This window comes from Mixophyes fleayi, chromosome 1, assembly GCF_038048845.1.
Source record: "Mixophyes fleayi isolate aMixFle1 chromosome 1, aMixFle1.hap1, whole genome shotgun sequence".
Taxonomy (NCBI): domain Eukaryota; kingdom Metazoa; phylum Chordata; class Amphibia; order Anura; family Limnodynastidae; genus Mixophyes; species Mixophyes fleayi.
Genome location: NC_134402.1, coordinates 115,515,819 through 115,539,961, shown reverse-complemented (window position 1 = coordinate 115,539,961; position 24,143 = coordinate 115,515,819).

Below are 24,143 nucleotides of genomic sequence, written 5' to 3'. Positions count from 1 at the left end.
AACAAAAAGTGACAAATAAAACCGAAAATTTAAATAACAATGGAGTCTATGCTTGCTTCCTTGGCCTACAATTTGAGCCGTGGTTCTCTTGTCTTGACTTCTGCTTGCCCCTGAATTGCAACAGTGGTGGAGATTCAGGGCCAGTGGGGCAACAGAATGTGGAGTGGCAATAGAGGGAGGAGGGGCAACAGAAGGCAGGCGTCCAGCAGATGGCATTGGGGCAACAGACAGTAGTGGGGCACCAGAGAGGGGGTGGGGTAACAGATGGCAGTGGGGAAACAAAGGGTGGTAGGGCAACAGAGGGTTGTGGGGAAGCAGAGGACAGTGGGGCAAGATAGGGAATTGGAGCTGGAGATAACAGTGGGGCTACAGGGTAAATTTAGGGAGGATAGTGAAGGTAATCTTTGGGAAGATATTAAGGGTAAACCTGGGGAGGAAAGAAAGGCAAACTTTGGGAGGATAAGGAGGGTAATGTTGGGAAAGATTAAAAGGGTAAACTTGGCAGGAGAGTTAGTGGTGACGTATTGTGCAGAGATGTCGGTGAGATGGCTCAGAGAACTTTCAATGTATTGGAAAGTGTGAAGGATATGTGTCAGGGTTTTGCTGATTAGATGTAAGGGGATTTCTATGAATTGATTAGACAGGAACATTTCATTATATAAATCTTGGATATTGGAAGGCTGCCCACTGCCCCTGCTTCCTCATTAATCTGTGTCTCTTCCAATGTGTCTCTTCTTTCACTTTGACCTCACCTTTTCATAGTGGAGGTGCGTTATTGCACCTCCTTGCTACATGTTGTAGATACTCATAGAGAATACACACCTGCTAGGCAGATGTCCCAGCGACTTATTTAGGAATCACTGTGTTTGGTTGTTATAGTGAACCTCTTTTCTGTACTTCCTTGTTGGCACTTCTGGTTTATGCGTTCCAGAATGAAATGCATATTATTTGAAGTAGCTCATAGAGAATATAAGGGAGTCATTGCCTCATAAATTTTACAATGATATGCAGACTATCACTTTCTGATGAATCATGAGCTGCCACTGAAGACAATCTGGGATTGCATTAGAAGTCAGGTAACTACATATTTTTTTTAATATCTATCTTTTCTGTTGTTCTCTGTGGTTGGCTTGACAAAGGTGCAAATGTAGGATCTAAATGTGGACTTATAATGTGAGATATGGAATTGAATTAAAATAAAATGAAAGAAAAAATGGTGATTGTGTCTTTTAGTAAACTGCCATGCATGTTTGTCACTACTCTGTCACAATTTTTAGCCAGTCAGCTGGCTACAGACCCTGGCCAAAATTTGTGGAAATTTGGATAGTTTTGAAGAGATCAATAGAAAATAGACTGGAAATAACTGTAAATGAATGTTAATGCTATAAATAGTAACATAGGAGCAAACAGCTCAAAATCACATCACTTTACCTATTTTTCACATTTTTTTTATTAAATCCAGATCCAAAACCAAAGCCAAAACCTTTCAGAATTTTTGGGCAAACTCTGTAAGAAAAAAAACCCACAAAGACATTTTAGAACCGAAACCACATCCAAAACCAATACACGGGTTTCAGAATACATCCCTACTAATAAGTGCAGATAAAAAGTTAAGATGAAATAAATGAGAATAGTAAAATACAATATACATAAACTCTGTCTTACCAGACAGTATATTCTGGCCCCACTTGAAGGTCTGTTTTATATGTTAACGAAGTACATTATTTATCCCTGTTTCACTTTTATTATCTTTATCTTAAATATTTTGCTGTTATAGGCCTGGTGAATGTGAATACATGAATATTAAGTTTCAATGTTGCCAATTAAAGTAGTTTTAAATTAAAAAATGGTATGGACTGGAGTGCATTATTTTGTTTAACTCTAGTCTTGAAGTGAATAGTTTCCTAAAACTGACCACATTAACTAGCTGCAAAAATGGAGATTTGTAGTAAAAGCCTTCCATCTTGCTTTAGTCTTGTGTTTATGAGACTGTATTTAAGGTTATCCTGTAATCATTAAGGTTCCCTCACCCCCTCCCTTCCCTTTAAATTACAATACATATTTTTACTTTCTTATGTCTTTGCATTGTTCATCTTTTCATATTAAAGAAAAATCATATGGAACAAAAACTACTGAAAAACAATCTAGAAGTGATTACTACATACAAAACAAATTATTACCAAACATGTGTAACATGCATTATAAAATAATACAAAACTTTAAGCTTTTAAGTATATGTTATGTTACAATGACTCATATATTCTTACTTTCTGATCTTAAAGTATTATCAAAATTCTAAGCTATATTGGCAAAACATTAATGATGCATTTTCTTTGTGTTCTGTTTCATATTAAATTTAGTAGGGAAGAAAATGATATAGTTCAACTAACAAGATTCTTTTGCAGCACTTGACTGATTATAACTTTTCTGTGCATAGCTCTTTTGCAGTAGCATGACATGACATTTTAACATGCATAGAGCTTACCTCTAGAAATTTAATTGGTTTGAACATATTGATAGCATATTTACTTTTATCATTCATTACTACCAACAGTAGTCAACTGAAACCTTTGGCAGATGGCAAAACAGGAATAGAATATTGAAAATGATACATTTATTACAATGTCTCCAGACACATAAAATAGTAAAAAAAAATGCATAATTTGCAGAGTAAATTCATAATGTACAAAATAAAAAAGAAATTGAAATTAATTTTAAATTTGATATCAAAATAATATACATAGCAGAATTGATACCCACCTATTTGATTCAATAAGTGGCTTCATGGCCAGAGGCAGGCTGGGCTGGGGGGCATCTGCCCCTCAGGCCGATCCCATAGTGAACTAACTTGGGCTGGGTCACTGGGCCACCTGCATTTTTCCCCCTTTAAAATAGACTGCTGAGTCGGGTCTAGCCCCCCGGGGCAAAAAATTGCCAGCCCTCCCCTGTTCATGGCCATGATAAGAAAAACTGGTAATACAAGCATTTTTCAATGTGGGGAGACCAAAAAGAAAATATAGATATTAGCACTGAATGCCTCTAATAAATAGGAGATACAAGCACCAGAAGTAACTTTTCAATTATTTAATTGAATATCTACTTATGATGGAGAGGGAAGACTGTAAATTATTTTCCAAAATGTTCAATTATTTATTATAATGCAATAGTTGTGCTTATAAATATACTTTTCTTTATAAAGTACACCTAGTTGGTGCAATCATCCCATTTAAAATATGGGCTAATCTCTGATTACTAGCAATATGTATACCATATTTCAGTGGGAAAGCTGCTGTGGGATCATAAACACCCGCAAATGTGCCATCTCCTACTCTGAAGATCATTTTATAACTGTGGGATAATCAGTGCAAAGGAAAATAAAAAGGATAAGTTATGTGTTCAAATTTTAAATGACTCCTCTTTCTCATGGGATTAAAATGCACTTGTCAGCTAAGATTGCATACTCCCATGGTATGACATTGCGGAGTTTACTTAGCATACCACATTATAAATGTCTCTGTTTGGCTGGTGAGCTCCCACTTTACCTGTGATGAGTTGCGTGCATTGGCTTTCAAGCATATGTTGCCTGCCCCTTGCAGGTTTGAGAATGTTATGAATATTGTGTGCTTTGGGTGAAAACATCCATTGACAGTAGTGGTGAATGCTGGTGGGTTAGGTCTGGGGACTTTGTTTTCTAAGGTATCTTGGCTCCCAACACATGTTTGATATTCATGGGTGATTTGTGGTTCTACATAGCTGGTAATAGGGGTTGCAATGCATTTGTTGGTCCCAATAACCAGGTGGTGTGAAAGGTGTGCAATTTGGCCGGAAAGAAAAGGTAGTGAGTGACCAATACGATGGGCGTTATTATGTTATGTAGCTGAAGAGTCTGCCTCCCTTCAGACATTGGTTTTGGAAACAGACACCACACTCAGGAGTGGGCTTGGTTGGTTGTGTTCTGGCAGCCGAGAAGGTACATAGTTTCTCAAATGTTGGCAGTTAATTGTTACCCAATTTTTGATAAGAGTGCAGTCTCGGTGGAAAATGTCCCCGTTGTTTAAATTGAATAGGTATACGATCCTGATTGAGAAATGATGGGTATTGGTTCTAGCTGAGCTGTTTATTCTTTCTATTTCACCATATTTTTGTTATGTTTAATAAACTATGACCTTTAATTTGCCAAATTTCTATTTTCTGTGTCCATTATTTAATTTCAAGGTTTAAAGATTTATTGATCTTGGGGACATTGAATGGGTGAACATCAATCATTAAGCATTTTATAACTATCTTTTTTCAAAACATTAAATCTCACATTTGACATTACAATTTTACTATATTCAGAAAATCATGTTTTGCTCTTTGAACATTTTGATAATCTGATTGGCTAATAAACAGGGTACAGGCAGATGAAATTAAGTTGAAGTTTTAATGCAATAATCTGGTTAGACTATAGTTCAACACGCTTTCAAAATAAATCTAATTTATAATCAGCATAGTTTACAGTTTAAATTGATTGGGCTGTAAGTAATTTTTCATTATTTTTCTGTTTTTTCAGAAGATAGTGTGAATTATCCAAGTATTGAAGAAAAATATCTTATCATTTTAAACTAGCTGAAATATGCCTTTATTTTACAAATCAGTTAATTGTTTAAACATACTTTTCTAACAATAACAACAGAGATGAGTAAAATTGACAATTTTAAATCAAACCAAATAACCGCTAGAGAACCATTAGAAAATATTGTGTTCTATAGCAAAAACTTTAAAGACACCACATTCTTTGAAGGCATCCCAAAGCACAAAGGATAACACATTTTTATACTCTGACTTGAAGGCACCCCCTGTGGTTCATCCTAAACAATTTGTACATTTTGTGAACATAGCAAAATATTTTACTAGTTTGTCTTTCTTTCAATGCCTGTTTATATTACTTAGACTTATTACTTGCCTTAGATACCCACTCATCCAATAACTTCCAAAACTATTCCCTTTACTATATGTGGTATGAGACTGCAACAAAAGTATAGTTGTCACAAACTATGGGTCTCATTTATTTAGAGCTAAGAATGAATCCAAGCAGCAGGTGAACATTTACACCTGGATTAACCATGTTGCAATGCAAGGAGTGAAATGCATTTTTTTTCATGCAGTAACAATAGAGCCTGCTTTTGTACGCAGCACACAATTACTGGGCAGCTATATTTTAACATTGCAATTTAGAGTTGAGCTAGGGTATCCCCCTCTCTGACTCTGAAATTAGTCAACCGATGGATTTTACATATTGCAAAATTACTCCTTTTAACTGCATTAACTCTAAATGAGGCCCTATAAAATTATATTTTACTGACATTAACATAAACAAATATGTGTGCGATTTATGTGGGAAGTGATACATCCCAATATTATAGATCAAATCATTGCATGTAAAAACATATTATAAACAATGTAAAGGGGGAATTTATGAAAACTAGGCACTGTGCAGGAGTAACCCATACCTTATAAGAATAGGTTAAGTTAAGGGGCCTTGAATGTGACTTTTTTTTAACATTTATTCATGGTTTGATCAGGGTTTATACACCCTGGCCCATAACTGGAGGATGGTAGATGAATGATGAAACCATCAATTAAGCTCCTATGGTAATTAAACTTGTTAATTCAGTAAAAATGCTCAGAAATAAATGCAATCTAAAACCCTCTTTCACTGCATTTCACAACATCCACTGCATTTTATGATATTGTCCACCATATTGCAGCTCATAAATGGACAGGGCTGGTACAATTAAGTGGGACCATGTGGAGCCCAAGGAGAAAATAATGAAATGATCTGTGCTAATAGCATCACAGGATGTGAATGACAAACTACATTTGTCTTATGGAAGCATAGGGAATCATTTGCAGTATCATCAGTACCTAGGAACAAGTATGTGCTTGTAATATTTGGATAACACTTAGTACTACTTTCCAATGTAGAGCTTTGTGAATGAATACTCATGTCTAATGTAAGTAACTAATTAATTCTTTAGGGTGACACATACATTTTTCATACAAATTTTGTAATTGTCTCTTTAATCTTACATCCGTCAAGTGTTGTCCTCTCCACCTGAGAATAGTTCTGCCCCAATACCCCAAGAATTGCTTAGAATGTGCAGTGCTGACTGCTGGCAATGCAGGTGCCATGGTTAAGTTGAAGGCATGCTTGCTCATCTAACCTGTGACCTACTCATCAGAAGCTGCAATGAAAATGTGGCATCAGAACATAAATCCACCCAACCTGGGCCAGCTCCCAATTTATATTTATATGTTTTATTGATTAAAAAAAATAATATCGTAATCTGCTGATCACATATAAATTAACGTATTTATGCAAGTCAAGATTTAAAGATTTGAACAACAAAAGCATATATATATATATATATATATATATATATATATATATACATTGTAAGTATTATTGGAGTTGTGTGTAAGAAAAATGATTTTAACACATTTTTAATCAGCTTCATGAGATACCCTTATGACAGCCAGTTCCCGGTGACTGACATCCAGATAAGCCTGAGTCATCTCTATATTCATTGACTGGTCAAGTTATCCATTTGCAGCATCTGCAGATGAGAAAAAGAAGGAAAATATAAGTATCAAAATAATAATTTCTTTCAATAATTTATCAGCCCTTAAATATAGATTATATACATCATTTTGAAAATTGTGCTTTTGACATTTTGTTTTTTGTGTAAAATAATATAGCAATCTTAATGTTTAGGCTTATGCACAAAAGCAACAATTACACACAATTCTATTTTATATAGAAGAATGTATCAGGTATGTATGTACCTGTGGCCAGAATATGTGAAATCCTCTATGGCTTACACTACTTCGACACATCTGGACTGTAAATCTCCTAGAGAATGCCAGTGTATCTTAGTTTGTTTAAAAAATTACATTTCTTGTAGAGTTGTTTCTGTAATTAAATCCAATTTTTGGATGTGGATATTTTGTTCAGAAAATGTACAATTATAAGATAATGAAGTTCCCGATTTTAAACACCTATACACTCTCTGAAGTTACACATACACACTCTTTTTGCTTGGCCAACATTGAGTTCTCTAAGGATTACAACTTCATGTATAGAAAAACAAACATATTTTTTAGCTAGGATAAGATATTAAACTTATGAGCAATTTTATCCAAGTCTAAATATTTACCTGCTGTTTGGATTCATTTTCATGACCTGAGCATCTTCCTGAAACTCCTCCTCATGGGACACCTACAGGAACTGTTCTTCAAGGGCAGCTGAGCCTGTTAGCCACATCCACATACTGGGTCTCCAGGGCCTCTTGTGTGGCCTGCTCTTGGCATCACTGCGCTGTGAAAGGGAGCAAATAAAAATTTGTTGACTGTCTTTTAGTAGGTTTATATACATTATTCCACCAAAAATAAACATGCATGTGGAGCAAAAATAGCAGAACAAACTTTATTTTAGATCATTAATTAATGTATTGTTTTAATACTCTTCAAATTTTTTGGGTTAAATAGCTCAGAAAAAACCTTCATCAAACTTTAATATGTAAAATAATATCTCTCCCAAATAAAATTAAAACAAAAAAAAATTGTAAAAGTATATAAGCATAAAATGATAAATTAAAATTATATAGCATTTTTTATTTTTTCTTATTTTGGGATTGGGGATTGTAAGAATCACAAGCTGTTTGAAATACATCATTAGAAAGTGTTCTAGGATTTTGGCATATTTCACATGTTTTACAGGGTTTAAATATTTTAATGATAATTAACTGTTAATTTAGACCTCCTTATGTTCCTATGCAGATTAGTGAGGAACCTGAGCTACATCCTCTTCAAGTCACTCCACGGCTGTAATTTTTCAATGGAGCACTTGGACCCAAGTTCTAGTTGCAAATGGCGATTGGCTGCAAACTATGCCCTGGACTTAATGGAATTTTGCACAGATTACTCACTGGTGATGTACCTGTTCACTGTACTACTTAGAATCAGGAGCTCATCATAGAATCAGTAGTCCGTTCAATATAATCATAATTATATTGTAATATTGATTGCTTGTGTACTTCACAATATGTGTAAAACATGACTTTGTTGTCATGTGAAAATTTGGTTGGGAATCTATCTCTAATTGGACAATTTACAATCATGTGATTGACCAGACTATTGATAAAGACATTTTTGGAACATAAAACATATACACAGCTAAAAGACTCCATGGAGGTTCTGCAAGTGAATAAATACTACAGTCATTTGGAACAGAGGCTCTGTTATAAAAAGAGACCAATTTTGTAACAAATGCAGATCACATGACCGAGTCTAAAAGGTAGATGATTTATAATACATTAATTATAAATTCTTTATTAGGTTATTGAATATAAATTTTTGAATATCTGTAACCCTGTTTTCGATTGAATCAATAGATATTTATAAGGTTCTGAAATTAAGATAAGGCTACAATTACTATTGGTTAAACACATCACATGACCAAATAATGTCAATATTTATTTTAATGTTTTTAATAGTTTCATTTATATGTATTATTTTTTAGGATATCTTCAGTAAGCTAGTTGCTACAACTGGTTCATTTATATGGATTGTATATCATTTTTGTTTTAAAACATTTGGTTAATTATGGATGTTAATTAAACTTTATGGGCCAGAAAAAGCACAGCAGGATGTAAGTATGGCATGCCTTGAAAAAGACCCTCTCCAGATTACCTAAGGACCTTACCGTGCTGACCTTGCACTAAAGTTGCTTCTTGGGCACTTTAAAGAAACCACTTAATGTAAATAAGACCTGCAACTTCTTGTAGGCATACAGATTACCCAAATGTGACTTTGGAGAGCCCATACTTGTTTTGTATTGATGGAAGTGAAAGTTTAATACAATTTCTGTGATATTCTTCTGCATTAAAATAATTTGTTTAGATTTAATTGCACTATATGCCTCTTTTAATCTTTTTACTGCATGATACTATACTGTAAGAGAAATAGAACCTTTTATCTGAAGTTTTTCCATAAATGGAACCAATGCATTTATGTTTATGGATAGAGTAAGCAGATTTACCTAAGAGGTGTTACCTGAAGATTTTTTTTTTTTATCACTGAAGGTGTTAAATATATCTTTTTAATATATAAAATTTTCATCACATATGAGGATTGTTTGGATGACATCTTTCTTGCAAGAAGGAAACCACAGAGCATCATTTACATGGAGTTACTGTTTCTATGTTTGGATTGAGATATGTATATTTGAAAATTTTATTTCTCTATATACTTGTGTATTATATTGTAATATCCATATAATTTTTGGAGGTACTTGCAAGAGATCCTTCAATGCAAGCTCTCTCTCACTATACATTTGATACTAAGCTACTCCATTTCTGTGTGTTTGAATCACAGTAAATTGGAAAATAATGCATCACTATTGGGCTCCTTCTTCTCACTTTAAAGTTTTCATATTTATTTTCAAGTATGCAATGGTTGGTTCATATCTAATAGAGTAGATAATATTTGTACGGATTATTACACAGCAATGACATATCTATATCAAAATACATATGCATAAATAATTACCTCATTTACCATAAAATCATTAAATGTACTGCCACTTTATGCTACAGTTTCCATAGTTGCTTAAAATACATTTTTCGTTGACAATTTTCTATATATTTCTAAATACAGATATATTTATAAAGATTGATAGCTTTAGATAGATAGATGCTGATAGGTGCCAATTGTGCTAAATAAATAAAATTCAGTATGTGCTCAGACAAAAGGTAATAGGCAATAATAATTATATACAAGACAATATATAATATATGCAATAAATGTAAGTTGATGTCAGCTACTCTTCAAAAATCCAAGTCCATTAGCAGATTGATGTGGACACAATCTTTAGAAACAAAAGAAAGCGCTCAGAGTGGGGGATTCAATTAGCAGCATAGATTCTTTGAAACAAGATACTTCATGGCGGAGATTTGACAAAATAGAGGTGCAAGAGTAAATGAATGGAGATTTCTACCATAATTGTAAGCAACGTTCGCGAGGCACATTGCGGTCAATTGAATATCCCCCAAAGTGTAGTAACTAAATGTATCATCACTAATAGAGTAGAAAATAGCATACTTGAATAGAATACATAACTAATTTATCTGAAGCAATGTCTGGGTGCACTACACAAAGTTATTCACCAAAAAAAATATAACAAGTGGCTCAAGACAGGCCTTCCTAGTATAGTATTTTTTAAAAAAAATATTAAAAATATGTAATTTAAAACTTGAACATGGATTTGGAATATAAATGCTTACCAGGTCGATTCAAAATGGAATTCTGTACAAAGGCTTTCACACTAGAGACTAGCTGTGAAGAAGGTTCAATGAGGATAGAAATGGTATGATACCCTGCAAAAGACATTCTTAGATTTTGTCAGTGGTATGGCCTCCATAATCTGTCAACGTTTTTATATATTGACAGACATTAAGAGGTTTGTCCACTCTCTATGCGAAGGGGAAATTTCAGAAGTAGAAGCTATCATAACTCAGCCAGGAATGACTCTTTGCAGTGGATAGCATTCAAAGTTGAAGGCAAGTATTTTGAAACCGCCTTCTACATTGCGATGAATGAGCAATGTTACTGAACAGAAATAGGCAGTGCTCAACATGCACATATTATGCTCCCTTCAGGGAGAGAGAAAATGAGATCAGGCAAAACCAAAATAAACTATTTTATGTGTGCAAACGTGGATTCATTACTAGACTTAATTCTAGGTCTCAGCGCTGTTTTTATATCTTATTCTAGACAAATCAAGCTACTTAAAAAGGTTAAAAAGGTTCTTGTCATGCATTTGGGGCTAGGCCAGGCCTCCTCAGGGGAAGAGCGTTACTTCCCGACGTAAGCGCCCTTTTTTAACGTGGTTTTGTCCACATGTCACCACCTCATCATTCGTCTCCATCACCTCATCCTTCATCTTCATCGCCACATCCTTAATCTCCAACCTCTCGATACACAACGTTTCTGCTAAACACCTTATCGCTGTGCTCAATCAGTCTTCCTTGAAGGGCAGTATTCATAACCTGCACTTTCACATCACTGCTTCTCCGTACTCGTGAAAATGCGACATACAATTGTCCATGACCAAAGACAAGCTCTGGTAAATAAATACCCACACGGTCAAGTGTTTGACCCTGTGACTTGTTAATGGTCATAGCAAATGTTAATCTGTGCCTTGGCATTCCGGAAGGAGTCAAGAGTTTGAGCCCTCAACTCGTAAATTTAGCCTTTACTACCCCTCCCACGGGGGGAAGGGGGGATGATGGAAGTTAACTGACTTCACTATTATAACTTTTTTGTCAAATAATGTCAGTATACCAAATTTCAGGTCAATTGGATGAGCCCTTTCTGAGAAAATAGTTTTTTACACACACACACACTAACACACACCGCTAGGCTTATATATATTAGATATATATATATATATATATATATATATATATATATATATATATATATAATATATATATATATATATATATATATATATATATATATATATGTTTTTATCTATCTATCTATACATACCCTTGCAGTTTCAATGTCCAATTGGATTATTGTGGTTCCAACGCACAAAGAGATTTAATGGCAAAGATAGCAGGATTTACAGTAAGCCATGATGAAACATAAAAGATATAGCAATAAACAGGAAAGTATACACCTGAATACATTACATTTTTGCAAAAGCGTGTCCTGGGCCAAGGTTCAGATACAGTCAAGTTGTCTTTTATCAGGAAGAGAGAAACAAGACACTGGCCCAGGGAGCTTTTATGCAGTTTCACTTAACAAAAACAGTGTTGATGTCACAAATACACACATACAGCACCAGGAGAGGTCTTCATTGTTCCAGGGTTAACGATGTTCCAGTTGTCTAGTGGTCATAGGTCAGTTCATTTGATTGTTTTCAAAGGTGGGGGGAAATTTACTCCAACTGTTGCCTACGTGTCTTCCTGCCGAATTACCAGTTTAAACTGACCCATAAGTACTTTTGAGTATTAATCTTATATTGCTCATAACTTGCGACCGCTAGATGCGATTGCTAATCTGTCGAAAAAGGATTAAATGCTGAAGAAATCAGCTTTAATAGGAAACAAAACTCTTTATCTTTTAGAGGACCTGAGCCATAAATACCTTTGCTATAATTTTATATATGTATAATAAATCTCTAATATATATTTCTAATAAATAAATGTGGCGTGGAACTTTAATAAATGTGTGCTACTTACAAGTGTAAGTGCGAATGTAAATGTGTGTGGTATTAATCCGTGCAATTGCATCATTACACATGGTGTACTAATCGCAATTTAGTTCAATTAGTTTCATTTTTTCGCAATTATAGATTCCAATCATTGAAAGACATCAGGAGTGATAAAGCAACACTTATCGGCAAACCATCGATTACTGTTTTCCTGTTATAGTGTCATCAGCCCAGCCTTTCATAGCCTAGTGTTGGTTTCAGATTTTTTGGGAGTGAATCCATGCTGTTTGTACTCCTGAAATTGCTGCTACTAGCCCAGGCGATGAGCACTAGTGGTGGAAGAACTTTTCTTAAATAATATTTATTTATCATAATCAACAGCATATATCTTGAATCAGGGGCAACCCGCCACATATACATCTCGTAACAGGTATATGGGTTATATTCTTTGCCTCTACATAGGTAGCAATTAAGTGAAGAAACTTTACTGTACTTACTCTACATTGAAATGCCCCTTCCCACACCTCATCCACCTCTGTAAGCATACAAAATAGTAAATGTAAGATACACCTGAGCCTGCAAAACATGATATACTTACACACTTTTTGTGTTCAGTGCAGAAAATGTGCATTTTAAGCAATTAAATAAATGTTCCACTCTACATAAGGCTCAAATTGGTAAAATAGGAACGTTTATAGGGCAGCACGGTGGCTTAGTGGCTAGCACTTCTGCCTCAAAGCACTGTGGTCATGAGTTCGATTCCCAACCATGACCTTATCTGTGCGGAGTTTGTATATTCTCCCCGTGTTTGCGTGGGTTTCCTCCAGGTGCTCCGGTTTCCTCCCACATTCCAAAGAAATACTAGTAGGTTAATTGGCTGCTATCAAATTGACCCTAGTCTCTCTCTGTCTGTCTGTATGTGTCTTGTCTGTGTCTGTGTCTGTGTGTGTTAGGAAATTTAGACTGTAAGCTCCAATGGGACAAGTACTAATGTGAGTGAGTTCTCTGTATAGCGCTGCGGAATTAGTAGCGCTATATAAATAGCTGATGATGATGATGATTTACACAAAATTAATTGTGTTTACATAATTTTCAGATAGGTAATCCACCAGTAGTATAGTGCACTAAATATGTCCAATTATAAACTTAATTTCTAAGGCAGTGTCAAAATATTCTAGTTGTTATTGTCTTTAGATATAAATAATACCTTTTATCTCCTTTATTTTTTTTCATCTTTTTGTAACACTTGAGTTTGAAAGTGAATTTTCTAATATGTTGCAAAATATATTGTGCCACAAAACTATTTTGTCAGGTAATGCTTCTCAATGTATTTAAGTCCAGTGATGGGCTTGACAAATGTGTCCCTTTTTTTTTTACTCTTGAATTTGATCAATTGTTATAAATCTTTGCAGCTTAGTCATATGCATAGCTTTCATCTCAATGCCAATGATTTGGATGCTGATGTGAAGAAGCTTTATATTTACATATGAAAATATGCTAGTCAGGCCAATTATCACAACAGCAAATTTATTAATTGTTTCGAGGTGGAAATCAGGTGAACTTCCATGACCTTCATTGGGAACCTGTGCTAACAAGCTCTGCTAATTATAACCATTAATATGGGTATATGTCTAAGGCATTTAAATGCAACTTGTGTAATTTGATTGCGGATGCCATTATATTGCAACCTTCATCTTTTGCATATATCTATATATATATATATATATATATATATATATATATATATATATATACACATGCGTTGGAACAGTACAGTTGATTGATATAACAAAAAGAGAGATATTGGCAAGGTTTTCTGGAGTAGGAAGATTTTCCACATAAAACTGGAGACTAAAAGAAAATTAATTTTTACTTTTAACTATGTAAGTTTATGTGAACAGCATGTGCTATGCAAACTGCCAGCTTGAAGAGAGTTGTGGTTCTGTGACCACAGTACTGTGATGTATACCGATCTCTCCACCAATGGCGGACTGGACTTTAATCCTGCCAGCTGCTTCCGGCAGAGTCCAGCTTAGGTGAAAATCTTCAGTGTCAAAACCTTGACAGACCCCTTTGCAGCAGGGTAATAAATAGCACATTGTAAAAAGTTGAAGGGAAGGTACCGTGTGTGATTGTAGATTGCTTAGAAAAACAGTTGACAGCTTCCTGATGAGAGGGTTTCCCAGGAAGACTTAACCTTTATTAAACTGTGTCTGGTACCAACCTCATTGTCACAATCCTTGACTCACAAAAGAGTCAGGCTGATAAAATCCAGTTTGTCTACGCTTTCATTCCTGCTCCATAATTCTCAGCCATTTAGTGCTTACTCTCGCTCAGCAAATACCTTGCTACAGCAGAGACTTATGGTTCCCCTCTTGCTGGCATGCACCTGTAATACATGTCTGCGGTTATCACTAGTCCCTGCCCTATCAATAGGGAACTGGGTAGGAAAGACTTTAGCACTGAAACAAGAGTTCAAACCCAAACATAAAGGCTTGGGCTTAAGGGTGTGATAGTAGTCATACCTGAATTATTAATAGAGATGGTCACTGACCCCCGTGTTTTGGGTTGGATTCGGTTTTGGATCTGGATTACCGTCGTGTTTTGGTTTTGGTTTTGGTTTTGCAAAACCGCCATTGCGTGTTTTGGTTTTGGTTTTGGTTTTGTTTGGTTTTGTTTTGCTATTTTGTTGGAAAATACATGTTTTTGTGCCTAAAATAACCCAATTTAGTGCTCCAACTGTTTTAGAGATAAGTAATCTAATTGTTGAGGTAATAAATCATCCAAAAAAACTGTTTAATTCTTCGTTGGTAGGCCTTCATTTATTCTACACACAAAACAGATTGTCTTCCTATCCCTCTATGCATATTGGCAATGCAGCCATCGTCTTTAGATGTATATTACACCCTACACTTATAGTTAAATATGTAAAGAAATGGAAAAAGACAGTTTGCTTTCTGTCTCTATAGCCCCCCCTCCACTTTTTTAAAAAAACAAAAAATTCAGCCATTATAGACTGTACAATATTAATTGACATGGAGAAAGCCAGTTTGGTTTCTGTCTCTCTAGGCCCCCCTCCACTTGTATAAAATACCAAAAAATCCAGCCGTTATAGACTGTACAATATTAATTGACATGGAGAAAGCCAGTTTGGTTTCTGTCTCTCTAGGCCCCCCTCCACTTGTATAAAATACTAATAAATTCAGCCGTTATATATTGTACAATATAAATTGAAATGGACAAAGGCAGTTTGGTATCTGTCTGCATCAGATCCTCTCTCCACTAGGAGTAAAATAGAAAACTATTCAGCCGTTATATAATCTAGAATATAAATAGAAATTGAGAAAGGCAATTTGGTATCTGTCTGCATCATAATCATCAACATCATCATTAGCGCCCTCGTCGCCTACACAAATCTCCCCCTCATCCTCTTCTAATTCCAAAGTGGCATCCTCAATTTGGGTATCACCGGCTACACTCGGGCTATTAAGGCACACATCAGCAGAATGCTCACGATTAGACATCCCACTGTTGGATGGACTCTCCACAGGGATTGTTGTCATTTGTGAATCAGAGCAAATATTCTCCTGTAATGCCTCACTGTTATCTTGCAGCTCGGCTTTGACTCGTAACAGTAGTTGTGCACCAATTGTAGGCTGGGTAACTTTTTGGGATCTGCCACTAATAGCCAAAGGTGAAGGCCTCATTCTCTCTTTGCCACTGCGTGTGTAGAATGGCATGCTTGCAATTTTTTTTTTATCGTCACTTAACTTTTGCTCAGTTACACTTCTTTTTCGCTTCAATACAGTAAATTTTTTTTTGGTTTTTGTTTTTTGCACTAATTTGAAAACACTCTGTTGTTTGACATCGCCTTGGCCAGATGACGTACTGGGAACACTAACATCAGGACTGGTGACAGAACCTGGTTGCTCATTTAGATCATATGTGGACTGCTTTGAATCCATTCTGAGCGCAAACCACTGGGGAGTGCTAAAAATTATTTAGTAGATTCTGCTGACAGTTATGACTTTTGACAGCCAGAAATATTAATGCACAATTAGGGAGGACACCCCAAAAGCACTGAGGAGTGCTAAAAATTATTTAGTAGATTCTGCTGACAGTTATGACTTTTGACAGCCAGAAATATTAATGCACAATTAGGGAGGACACCCCAAAAGCACTGAGGAGTGCTAAAAATTATTTAGTAGATACTGCTGACAGATATGACTTTTGACAGCCAGAAATATTAATGCACAATTAGGGAGGACACCCCAAAAACACTGAGGAGTGCTAAAAATTATTTAGTAGATACTGCTGACAGATATGACTTTTGACAGCCAGAAATATTAATGCACAATTAGGGAGGACACCCCAAAAACACTGAGGAGTGCTAAAAATTATTTAGTAGATACTGCTGACAGATATGACTTTTGACAGCCAGAAATATTAATGCACAATTAGGGAGGACACCCCAAAAACACTGAGGAGTGCTAAAAATTATTTAGTAGATACTGCTGACAGATATGACTTTTGACAGCCAGAAATATTAATGCACAATTAGGGAGGACACCCCAAAAACACTGAGGAGTGCTAAAAATTATTTAGTAGATACTGCTGACAGATATGACTTTTGACAGCCAGAAATATTAATGCACAATTAGGGAGGACACCCCAAAAGCACTGAGGAGTGCTACAAATTATTTAGTAGATACTGCTGACAGATATGACTTTTGACAGCCAGAAATATTAATGCACAAAGCGCTGGGGAGTGCCAAATATGAAGAAAAAATAATAAACCTCTATCCTCCTCTCTGCACTAGCGATTTTGGTTAGAGCAATTGCAAGAACAATATTGTATTCTCTGTCCCTGCTCTAATTAGCCTATGACTACACCCTGCTCTCTCCCTCTGTCAAATGGCGATGGATTGCTGTGGAGGCGTGTATTTATAAAGTTGAAGTATCGCGAGAACCGAGTCCCGAGATCCGACAACGTCACAATGACGTTCGGCCTCGATTTGGATTCGGAATGGGCGGGAGAGTACCGAGCTGCTCAGCTCGGTACTCGGATACCCAAAGTTCGGGTGGGTTCGGTTCTCGGAGAACCGGACCCGCCCATCTCTAATTATTAATATGTGGTATAACTCATGTTATAGTCTAAGTTATTTTTTCCAGGCACTAGTTATATAAATGCTCTGGCCACATGACAATGTACTTAGCCTGACCTATAAGTTTAACTTTATATTGTTGCATCCAGATTCTACATGATTTACTATCTGTCACGCTTCAAAGTAAATCACAGCTATGGAGTCCGGGATGTGAAAATGCATAAGGTGTTTATTGCTAGAAAATACAAATAAATATTATGAACCAAATATAGTTGAAACTGCACAGGGATTTCTGATAAAGCTGAATTCTGGTTGCAAGGAATACTGCAGACACAGGTAGCAAGGTAAGTGGAGAGAGATCCGGTAGAAGTGTTGTTAGCAGCAAAATGTGAGTCCAAGGGTACAGGAGCTACAGGAGAACAAAACCATAGGAATTGCAACAAAACAACACTGACCAGCATAGGAGAGAGAGAGAGAGAGAGAGACAGGTATAAGTAGGGTACACACAGGTGCAGGAGATAATGACACAGATTAACTCCTACTAATAACAAAGGAAAGGCACAATAGCAGAACCTCTGGTGAACAGAGGTACTGCCAGATAAATATAATAAAACAAATCCAAGGTCCAGAAGGCAGAAGCTGCCAATGCAGCATGCAATATAGAGGACTGCAGGCAATTCCTGAAACTATCAATGGAACTTACCTTAAATCGATTTGTCGTATACTGAAGTCCATGCAGTGTATAATGAAATGATTTAGCTAACATTCAGTGATAGCAGATCATGTAGAATTTGAAGGCAGCAATATCGGACTTGGGAATAAGGATTGTTTGATTTTCTTATGGACATTCTTGGGGAGATTGTCAGGATTAATAGGACCTGCCCACCAAACACATGTAAAACAAAAAAAAATGATGATACCATTTATAAAATGATTTTAGATTCAAGTTTTTATCGATAGTTTAGATATATTGTATGTTGAATATAAGAAAATATGAGGTAAAATGAAGAACACTTGCTGATTAGCCTTCATTAACTTTTTAAATGGAAAATATCTAGATAAATGGGAAGTTGTATATTGGTACCCCCACCATTTTGCATTAATGGAATAAGGTGCAAGCAATTTCAGACTCCACACCTTTGGGTTTATTTATTTTTATTTTACTGTAGGCTGTAGTACAGTCATGGCCAAAAGTTTTGAGAATGAAATAAGTATTGGTTTTCACAAAGTTTGCTACTTCAGTGTTTTTAGACATTTTTCTCAGATGTTGCCATGATATAATGAAGTAAAATTACAAGCATTTGTCAAAGACTTTTATTGACAATTACATTAAGTTTATGCAAAAAGTCAATATTTGCAGTGTTGACCCTTCTTTTTGAAGACCTCTGCAATTCACCCTGGCATGCTGTCAATCAAATTTTGAGCCATATACTGACTGAGGCCACCCATTCTTGCCTAATCAAAGCTTGGAGTTTGTCAGAATTTGTGGTGTTTTGTTTGTCCACTCACCTCTTGAGGAACAACCAAATGTTCTCAAGGGGATTAAGGTCTGGGGAGTTTCCTGGCCATGGACCCAAAATTTCAATGTTTTGATCCCCAAACCACTTAGTTATCACTTTTGTCTTATGGCAAGGTGCTCCATCATGCTGGAAAAGGCATTGTTCGCCATCAAACTGTTTTTGGATGGTGGGGAGAAGTTGCTCTTGGAGGATGTTTTTATTACCATTCTTAATTCATGGCTGTGTTCTTAGGCAAAATTGTAAATGAGCCCACTCCCTTGGCTAAAAAGCAACTCCTTATATGGCAGGGCTGAAATGCAGTGGAAATGTTGCTTGTGGGATAAAGTTCATTGTCATGGCAAAGAGGAACTTTGAAATGAATTGCAATTCAGCTGATCACTCTTCATGACATTCTGGAGTATATGCAAATTGCCATCATAAAACTGAGGCAGCAGACTTTGCGAAAAATAGTAATTGTATCATTGTCAAAACTTTTGGACATGACTGTAAGTGTGCTTTGCATGCAAATATGCATTGAACGTTACTGAGTTTAGTTGGGCATGGCCCAGTTCTGGACATGTGCAGAGTGATTTTGCATACAATGTGACCAAAATTAGCAGATAAATGCTGTAATGTATCAGGACTGTTATGTGGATGAAAATCTATTTATGTATACAACCATTTTTTAACATTAAAGTAGTCACTAGATATCCCTTTTTTTATATTTTGTATTCAGGCATCATGTTTGGAATTGGACATCTAAATGAGGTATTATAGAGTTATGTGATCTTTTCTAACCATTTTGAAAGAAAAGTCATTTATTAAAAATGAGATTTGCTAATGATAAATATGAGTGGAATACACTCTATTCACATATGTAGTACTTTACTATATATGCATTTTTATTATTTTTATGACCTATGGAGTATTGGCGGAATTCCAAAGAGAATTAATATGTGTCATGAAAAAAGACAATCACGACAAATGTGAGTTTAATTCTAAACTCTATTTATATGTTTCTATACATACAGGGCCTGATTAATCTGTAGACGTAAGTCCACATGAGTGCCGTATCTTGCGTGTTGAAGTAAGTCTGAGAAAAGGGTCAGCTATCAACACTTTAGCCCACCACTTGAGTGTATGTATGTAAGTTTAACAAACATTCATTCACTCAATCAAACTCGCAGTTTGTGGGTAGTAAGAAATATGTAAGACCCAGTGTACTCCATTTTGATGTGCTTGATGCACTTTCCTTTTAAATGGATGTCATTATCTGTTTGAATTTTATAGGCATCCCTTTATGTAAAACAATTACTAGTTATCGCAGGGTAATCTCTTGACTTGCATTAAACTGATTGAGACAGCATCATTTCTGAGTAAGTATGCACTGCAGTCACACAATAGAACACTCTTTTTCCACCAATGAAGTCACATTGCTTGCTGGAATTTAGCTTCAGCTCCTCTGTGGCCTGTGGCCTGATGTCTCTTGTACACAGCATCCTAGCACTATCAGTGGTTCCTCATCTGGTGTAACTGGCACACTGTGTTCTATAGTCCATTCATTTACTTGCTTATTATGTGCATTAACTTGTCTCATACACATCTTCTCCCACTTATTAGTTCTCTGTATTACGGTTTATTATTAAATGTCCTGTAGTCATATTTCCAGGAGAACATTCAAACAGTCAGTCCTTTAAACAAAGCCCAGTTATCAATGTAAAGAATTAGAGGGCCTGTAATCTATTTAGTGACTTAGACAACAGCCATAAAGTCAGCAAACTGGCTGGATTCTCCCTCCTCTTGTCTTATATATTATGGTCTGTGAAGTTGGTTGCATAGCTGTAGCAGAACACACTTGTCCTTTAGCTGTTAGTGAGTCAGAACCATCTGTAAGCCAACACTGCTCTCTTCCATACGACAATAAGTCCTCCCACAATTGTGCTTCACTCACAAGGGACTCAGATATAAGCAGTACTAGTACCTCAGGTAACATGGATTTAAATTTAACACGTCCTGCAAGTAGCTGTGATACTGTTTGGGGATCTTGTCCTTCCACGTGTCCCCTTTTTTGTAAGTACCACTTCTGTTCCTTTAAAGTCTCTTTTTGTGCCATTCTGGCACGTGCAGCTAGAAATTCCTGTCTGGTCCACTCAGCAGTTTACAGGTCAGTTCTTACAGTCCATGGTTGCACTTTGGTTGTGTACTCCATTTGCTTTTCAATCACTGGCTGAGATGGCGGAGGGATATGCACTGGGGTCCATATTTCATTACCACTCACAACAGGCTTTTCTGCAGAAACAAAGACAGATTTTTCATCAAAGAGTAAAGTTTCCTGATCTGTATGTAGCTTTTGCTCTCTGTTATCAGGTAGCTCATTAACTGGTATGTCTGCAGTGAATATGTGCCCCTTTCCCATTGCCATTTGTACTAGTACCTTGTATGCCAGTCTGTTATGTTCCCTCAACCCTTCCACTTGCATAGTTGGTAAACAGTGAGTATTGTTTGCAATAGACATATTGCCATGAAAAATGCTTTTGTCAGTTTCATAATCTAATACAGTAGTGACATGCTGAGGGCGGTTTTGTCCATGCCAAATAGAAGAAACAATATCATTAAGGTGTGGGTCTCCAGCTATAAAGGCATGGACTGTGACTGGAGATCTGCCTATTTCCCATGCAATAGATTCTCGTACCTCCCATGTCTGACCATATGAGTTGGGTTGGATCATGGGAGGAATAGAAGGTGCTACCACTTCCTCAGCATCACTTAGTACCACCTTCTTTTGTGGGGTTGCTTGCCCCTTCTGTTTCTGCCTCATTTGTTTCATCTCAATAGTTGGTGACCCATCTAATTGTTTTTCAGGAGTACCACCTTTTGACAATTCAAAATACATTTTGTTTGGTGTCAATTGTATCTTTTGTTTATCAACATGATTGCAAAATGTCCCATCCTGCTAATTATGTTCCAATTCAATTAATTGGTTGAACAATGTAAAAATCTCATGTATTTGTACTGTAGGACACAGATCATTGAGCATAGCAAACAAATGTGCTTTGTAATGAGGTGCTGCATATTTCAGCAATTTACTTTTTGATGTGAAATCAAATGGCATCATATCAGGACCTTCCCAGTTCAATAGACTGTGTTCATCATTTGCATGTGTGAAATCCTTTAGCCTCAATGCTGCCACACACCCATATTCTCTCACACGTTGTATACCATCACCAACTTAACTCCATGGAGTTATGTCCATGGGTTCAATGGGTTTGGAGTACACCCTAGCAATACACAGTCGCATTATGTCTAGCAAAGTATAATCCCTTTGCATTTTGCTCATTTTTGTCATGTGTAAACATACCCTAGGATCTGTGGTAATGTTTTCTAAACCAATTGCTTTTTATGCTGACAACACAACTCTATCACCTCCTAAATCCCAGATATGTAATAACCACAATAATAAATTATCTCCTTGTTTTTGCTTGAATTTTGCCAACATTTTGCTCAACTCTCCTGTTTTGTAACTCATCATAATGTAATTAATAAGGAGAAACACTATATCATATTAGACATAACTATTGCTGGTACTAAATATGTTATATATAATTAGTATGCTCCAAATGTTCATTCTAAAACATTTATTTTATCTCTACTTAATAAGCTTTATACCTATTTGGATTCCCAACTTATAACAGGGGGTGATTTTAACATGTTAGCCTCCTGACATTTAGGACAGGCCCATCCTCAAACCAGAAATCATGCAGGCAAATTAGGATACATTACATTCCTAATCAACTGGCAGCACGTTGGCTTAGTAATTAGCACTTCTGCCTCACCGCACTGGGGTCATGAGTTTGATTCCCGACCATGGCCTTACCTGTGTGGAGTTTGTATGTTCTCCCCGTGTTTACGTGGGTTTCCTTCGGGTTCTCCGGTTTCCTCCCACACTCCCAAAAAAATACTGGTGGTTTAATTTAGGGATGAGCGCACTCGGATTTATGAAATCCGAGCCCACCCGAACGTTGCCGATCCGAGTCGGATCCGAGACAGATCCGGGTATTGGCGCCAAATTCAAATCTGAAACTGAGGCTCTGACTCATAATCCCGTTGTCGGATCTCGCGATACTCGGATCCTATAAATTCCCCGCTAGTCGCCGCCATCTTCACTCGGGCATTGATCAGGGTAGAGGGAGGGTGTGTTAGGTGGTCCTCTGTCCTGGTAGATCTCGTGCTGTGCTGTTTAGTTCTGTGCTGTGCTGTTTAGTTCTGTGCTGTGCTGTGCTGTGCTGTGTTCTGCAGTATCAGTCCAGTGGTGCTGTGTGCTGTGCTCTGTCCTTCTGAGGTCAGTGGTGCTGCTGGGTCCTGTGCTGTGTCCTGTTCAGTCCAGTGGTGCTGTGTCCTGTGCTCTGTGCTTCTAAGGGCATAGTTATTTCCCCAATATTCCCCTGTGTTTAAAAAAATAAAAAAAAGTTATTTAAAAAAATACCAAAAACTAATTTAATTTTTTTTAATTACCACAAAATTTGCACAACCAATCCTGCAGTAGAAGCCCATTGGTACTGCAATATTACCAAGTTCACACATTCAGCAGTAAAAGTCCAGTGGTACTGCAATATTACAAAGTTCACACATTCTGCAGTATCAGTCCAGTGGTGCTGTGTCCTGTGTGGAGGACTTACCTGGCCGGGGCCGTCGTCATCCCTCGGGCGGCGGTCCCCTCCGTTCAGCCGGGACGGTGAGCCAATCAGGGCTCACCTCCCGGCCATTTCAAAAAGAAACATGGCGACGGACCAATCCGGGCCCGCCATGTCATCACGTGGCGTCGCGTCGACGCTACGTGATGACGCTAGCGCGGCGCCGACTATTTAAGTCAGCGCGCGCGCCGCCATGGGGAGTTCGACGGCGGAGAGAGTCAGAAGAGGACGTGTCGCGGAGAGCTGCGGGATCAAGACCAGAAGAGAAGCCAGCGGAGACCAGCAGTGGCGGCAGAGAGCCCTTGTTAGGGCTAAGAGCGCCTCTGCTGCCTGAAGACCGGCGGGATCAAGAACAGAAGCCGGCGGCAGAGCAGAGAAGCAGCGGCAGGCAGGGAAGGAGTCCAGGAGAAGCTCCCCGAAGACAGCCCCAGGTAAGGCCTTGCCAGGCAACTCCTCTCCCGGGCCCACGCCCGCAGTACATGTAATAAAGTCGGGCACAAGGCCCGTGGCACGTGAATTAGGGGCACAAGGCCCAGGGACCTGGGCACTAGGCCCCAACGAAGTAGTGGGCCAGTAGGCCATT